At 39.7% G+C, this 6,369-nt stretch overlaps 1 pseudogene; it reads right to left on the bottom strand.

Moving 5' to 3' along the window:
• The window catches only part of LOC101981387, a 17,790-nt pseudogene extending 17,408 nt beyond the window's left edge, over positions 1–382 (bottom strand).
• Between the last annotated feature and the right edge of the window lie 5,987 nt (positions 383–6,369).

Consider the following 6,369-nt stretch of genomic DNA (forward strand, 5'->3'; position numbering starts at 1 on the left):
CTCTCTCTCTCTCTCTCTCTCTCTCTCTCTCTCTCTCTCTTCCTTCCCTTTCTTTTCTTTTTTTCCTTACAACTCTATTTTACCTAATGGTTAGCCAAAATCATCAGGAAGGAAATACAGTCTGGATCAGGGCTGCCTGCAAGAAGGTAAGGGAGGAAAGGAGTGGTAAGAAGAAAACTTTGTCATGGGTTTTCCAGACAGCTTTCAATCACCAGTGCCTGGACAGCTTTCAATCACCGGTGCCTGGACAGCTTTCAATCACCAGTGCCCAGAGTTCCACGAGCTCTTTGGGCACACATGGTGGCACAATGGCATGGCGCTCATACAGTCTCAGCGACAGAAGCAGCTGTGCATACTTCTTCTGGGGGTTAGTGATGGACATTGGGACTGTATAGAAGCTGGGACTGGGTTCAAAGTCCGTTTGCATCAGAGGTCATGCAAGACCACAGCACCTGCCCGTTAGGATTCAAATCCTCAATGTCAGGCAGAATCCCCTCATTCTGTCTACGTTATATTGGTCATGGTTTTGCAGGACATTTTTGTGTTTGCTTGTCAAGAAGATTGAAACCCTTTGGCCCATGCAAAAGTTTAAGGTTCACAAACAAAAAGATGGAAACAGGACTTAAAAAAAAAACTAAGGGGAATAAAAAGAACTGCTTTTTTTGTCTCCTATTTCACAAGGACAGGGGTGTTAAAATATTATGGTAGCACGTGTACTTTTAAAATTACAACTATATTTTTAAACAAACCATTTGTTGGTGAAGCAACTGCAAAAGATATCTAAAATTATCGTGTCTATATTTGATTCATAGAATTGCATGGTTATAAACGAGTGAATAAATTCACCCAGACTATGTTTATAATTTGCATGTACGTTGTGATTTTGTAAGCCTAGCTTCATCCTGGATCACATTTTCTTTTTTAAAAAAAGTTATATAATGTGAAGATGAACACTTTTAACAATAGCAGCAAGTGGCATGAAAATTAGTTGCTGGAAAGACTAGGCTTCCTCCTGAAAGTCACTAGGGTTAGAAAGAAAGAAGAATCAGCCACCTACACTGAGGATGCCAATAATACCTTATAATACATAAGAACTAATGTCCATAATACATAAGAACTAAACATTTCAATAAGGCTAAGCCCTGAAAGGCTGTTTGGATGCACAGACGTCATTTTGACTTTTAAAATCCATGTCACTGAGTTTGTGTGCTTTGTATTAAATTTTATTCAAAGTTTAAAGTTCTGATTTTAAAAAGTATTAAATGTGACTGGCAACTGACAGCTAGAGGCTACAGATATACTAATGTTATTACTAATTATACTAATGCTAAAACTATACTGAATGCTTTTGAATTCAATTTTTGATTTGGTTTTAAATTCTAAATACAATAAAAAATAAGCTTAAGAGACTACTACTTTACATTCTCTTTCCCTTCCTCTTTCATCTTCTTCTTTGAACCTTTATTGAATTTGTTATGTATTTAGGAACTGAATTCATTGTGTATTAGGTTTGTGCTAACCCTATGAATCAATATCCCTTTAGGAGGGTCAAATTGTTCCTTCAAGCTCGAGATGCCACTCACAATGTCCTATCCATAGATGGTGTAAGATTTTATCATGTTAAGAAAGTGTTTGGTAAGGTTCCAGACATTCCCTCAGAATGCACACAAGTCTGTGAGGAACCAGGCTGAGAAACAACCAGGCTGCTGCATACAGTGATGTGATGGATTTAGCATAAGGCCCTTTGGAACAACAAGCAGGGCACTCTTCATTTAGTATTAGCAAGCAGGAAGACTGGGCAGAATAAGTATGACCTCAGTCTTGAAAGCTGCCAAAATTTTCCTAAACATTTATCTCATGTTGCAACCATTTAATACAGTTCCTCACGTTGTGATGACCCCTAATCATAAAATTATTTTGTTGCTACTTCATATACTTCTGCTACTGTTGTGAATTGTAATATAATATCTGACATGTAGGATATCTGATATGCAACTCCCAGAAGGATGTCAACCCACAAATTAAGAACTGCTAATTTATCTCTCTATGGAGTCAAGCATTCTAATCAGTGTTGTCTCATGTACGTTCCTTCCTACTTCCTTGAAAAGATAAAACCCAAGCTGGAGGCTTTTTATATGTGAGGATAGTGGTGTTGCTTAGACAACTATCTCCAAACTAGCATTGGTAACACCGAGATACTTACGTTCACGAGAATAAAGGGAAACATAAGGAATTGTGTGTGTGTGTGCGTGTGCGTGTGTGTGTGCGCGTGTGCGCGTGCGCGTGTGCGTGTGCGCGTGTGCGTGTGTGCGTGTGTGCGTGCGTGTGTGTGTGTGTGCGTGTGCGTGTGTGTGTGTCTGGTATTTTAAGGAGAGAAAGCACTGAGGGAAGTATTCAAACAGCCGTGGCTTTTAAAGTCAGGTGCAATGCATGCAACGATACCCAACTCTCGGTTCACAAATTTGCCTGCGCACAAATTGAAGCACGGATAATTTTTCTTTGAACCGCCCGAATTCAAACTCTCAAGCTTAATAGGATGGCAATTAACCAGATTTCCAACACTTTTTGGCAGCTTTCAATCTGAGCTTGTCAGGTTTTAGGCCGCATGTAGCCCAAGCGTGCGGTCATTCATCTGGTTATAGGATATTAATGTTGTTACCTCTTTAGCCGTAAGACATCATTGTCTAAGTTCTCAGTTCTCTTCATGGATGTTTGCCATGGAGATTTTGGTCTTTGGGGGATCCAGGCTTTATGTCTGCCTGCCTGTGTGGATCCCATTCCCTTTGAAGTCTCCTGTTTCAGCTGTGGTGAAATTGCAGAGTATGATACCTACTTCCTGTGCGGCCTCACAAGACGCTTGCTCTCTCTGATCTTTGCAAACCAACCCCGCTGCCTCATAGCTTCTCTGGTTGCTCGTTCCACTACCTTTCCCCTCCTTCACCTAATTCCTTTCAGATTCTTTATTTTAAACAAATGGCAGGAAGGACCATTGACATTTGAATGCTTCTGTATTGGCTCTGAACAGATCATGGGGATCATAATCCAAAGACTGCCTCCTTCATAGAAGTGAGAGGGGAAAATACATTGGTAGAACACACAACTTTAACCTTCCAATAAATTATTCTGCTACTGAAGGCACGGTCCATGGGAGAGATTAGCAGAAAGAAGCCTCCGTTAGCAAACCAAGGGCTCAGGTACCCTGGGGATGTGTGGTCATTTGCATCTTACATCAGCATCCTCTCTCATGGACGTTGGCAGACTGCTGGTTATTGATACCTGGCTGCTGTTTGAAAACAGCTTGCTTTGTCCGTATTCGCCAAATGCCCATTCCTTTGATTCTTTCAAATTAGTGGCCCTGGGGATTTTGATTTAGCACCTTAAAGTCTTCTTTAAAGGCATCCCATGTGTTCTCCAGATGTCCCATATTTCAAGAGGGAAGCAGCGTCTCCATAGTCCCTGGGTCATAAGCATACATCTCTTGTCCCCGCTGTCAAGGAGTCTTGACTTTCTCCCTCATAGTTGTTGTCATTATTGACTCTCATTGTTATTAATAGAAATTTCCACTCAACAGCTATTAAGGTTTTAAGGCTTTTTTTTCCCTATCATCTCATTTGATTCTCAAGAGAGCCTGGAAAACTAGGACGAGTGTTCAAGTGTTATTACCTACGCTCCTTAACTATTGTCTTCATTAGAATACTTCAAAGAATTAAACGTAGACACGTGGATAAAGATTCAAGTGGCTAAAACCGCATTCTGGATCACCCAAGTGAACTGTCCCCCCCAGGTGTACATGTTTTATTTCAGGAGGGCAAATCATTCCGCACTATCTGGGGCTTTCTTAGGCTAACAGGCACAGAATAGTTCCAGAAATGCCACTGGTTTTGGAAGAAGATTTGTTATAAAAATGTACCCGAAGTAAGATTATATCCCCCGGACACCAGCTTAAATCTTCACGAGGAAATTACCAGTATAACAGGAAAATAATCATGATATTGCCTTTTGCTTTGTCTTTCTAGTTTTCCCTTCTTCCGTTTGTCTTTCTTTTTCCCCTTCCCTCCCTCCCTTCCTCCTTTCCGCTCATTCTCCTTCTCTCCTCTCTCCTTTCCTTTCCTCTTTCCTTCTTTCTTGCCTTCCTTTGTTTCCTTCTGCATTTATTAACTTATTAGCCTCTATTCATTCATATGCCCATTAGCTGGTTCATTTCTTCCTCATTGCTCCTCTTCCGTCCCATCCCATTCCCATCCCATTCCCATCCCATTTCTTGCATGCACACGCAGACACCTCATTTAAAATAATCTAAGCAATTGTAATTTCTCAAGAACTCAAAGGTTATTTCATTGAGTCAATCATATAAACAATCAATATTGTAGTTATGTATTCAGACTTCACTAAGATAAAAAAGGGCCTTTATTTTGATAGCATATCTTTTTTTTTTGTTTCGATCCCACATCCACTTTTTTTTTAAAAAAACAAAAAACCTAAATGTTTCCATTCTCAAAGAAATTGATTGGATTTTCTAAAGCTTTATAACTATGCAGTAACTGAGACAGAATTTCAAACCGTTCTTGAGAGATTCCAAAGTCAATAACCGCTCTTCCAGAAGCATGTAGGGAAAGTGGTTACATTCAAATCGAATCCAAATCATAGAACAGAGAACCTTGGGAAAGGACATGAGAGGTCTCTGTTTAATAAAATGTGGCTCTTCTGGAATTTTCTGCCAAGTAATTACAGTTTTCTACTGGGAAAGATGTCTGTCTTTTCTTATTCTTTGGCTATTGTTTTCATGGGCAAAGGGACGACATGTCTCAATTTTCCTGGACAAGGCTGGTTTACATGAATCTTAATATAAAGATTACATATATATTATACATTTAATGCATAGCTATTAATGCCATCCTCTTGTAACTCTCAGAAATGCCCCATTTGGGGAATGGTGAAATGGCTCAATAGGTAAGGGTGCTTTCCACCAAGCTTGATGATCTGAGTTGGAATATTGGTAACCATCAGGTGAAAAGAAGAAAACCAAGCCCACAAAGTTGCCTTCTGTCTTCCAGACATGTACCATTGCATGTGCATGCATATACCTGCACAAAAAAGTAGACACAAATGTCTACTCAACTATAAAACAGCCTAGATTCGATAGTTTCCTAATTATTGAAACACAGGCATTGGTCTCTTGTCAAATAGTTCCTCTGCAAACAATTCTCAGCTGATCTCCAGTACAATGACCCACTTACAAGTACTCTTCCCACAGACTGACCAGGACATATACTAATTAGTGTCTTTATCCTGCTTTCCTGGATGAGAAGTAATTCATTTAAAAGCACGGTGCCCATTTCCCAGCACCGCTGTAATTTATCACACTAGGTAGCTAAGGTCCACAGAAATTCTACTTTCAGAGCACGGGAGGGCTGCAGTCTGAAGTCACCGTATGGATGTTTCCCTGTGGAGCCTCTACAGGAAAATCGGTTTCATATGTCTGGTTTCTGGGAAGCCCAACTGGTTTTTGACTCGTGCAATATAACCCCAATCTCTGCCGCTCTTTTTCCTTTATGCTTTTTGTTGTCGTCTGCTTCTTCTGTTATCCTTCCTGTGTAAACTGATACCTGGACTCAGCACGCACCTTATATCCAGGATGACCCCAGCTCAACTTACACTCAGTTATGAATATATAATATAGGATGTATTCCTCCCAAATAAGGTCATATTCACAGACCCCGGAGATGAGAAATTGGAAATAGTGTTTTGGAGAAGGCACAGTTCAATCTATGAAACAATATATACATTGCTCTGAAAAGCAGCCCACACATTTTCTCATTCCAGAGAGGATTCTTTTATTTCACAAAGCCTTATAACCATTAAACTGGTTGGTCATTTATTCCAAATACTCCAGTTCAGAAATCTTAAGAGACGATTTTTTTTGCTTTGTTTTGAGTTTTACATTACAATGCTTGTATGTGGTCACCATTTAATAACTCCTGATATCATGATGGAAATGAATGGTGTGGCCATTTTTAAAAACAGTCATTTCTTCCTATCTAAAATTTTCTTTCTTGAGCACTCAGTGGCTATACTCACTTTTAAAAGGGAGAGACTAGAGATACTCCAAACCATGTTGATTTATGATGAGAGCTACTTGGAGGAATCTACATTTCAGGCAGAAAGAAACATGACAATATTTTCTTGCAGATGAGAACTTTATTTTTCTCTCTTATATAGTTCAGATTGAAAATGATAAAGACTATTTACCACACAGACATGGTTTGCTGAAGATGCCACATTCCAAGAGAATCAGACATCCATCTTATTAGTCTTACATGCCTCTGACTTTAGGCCACCACTATGGGGATCTCCATTGTCATTGACTAG

The sequence above is a fragment of the Microtus ochrogaster genome, chromosome 24 (genome assembly GCF_000317375.1).
Source record: "Microtus ochrogaster isolate Prairie Vole_2 chromosome 24, MicOch1.0, whole genome shotgun sequence".
Lineage (NCBI taxonomy): Eukaryota > Metazoa > Chordata > Mammalia > Rodentia > Cricetidae > Microtus > Microtus ochrogaster.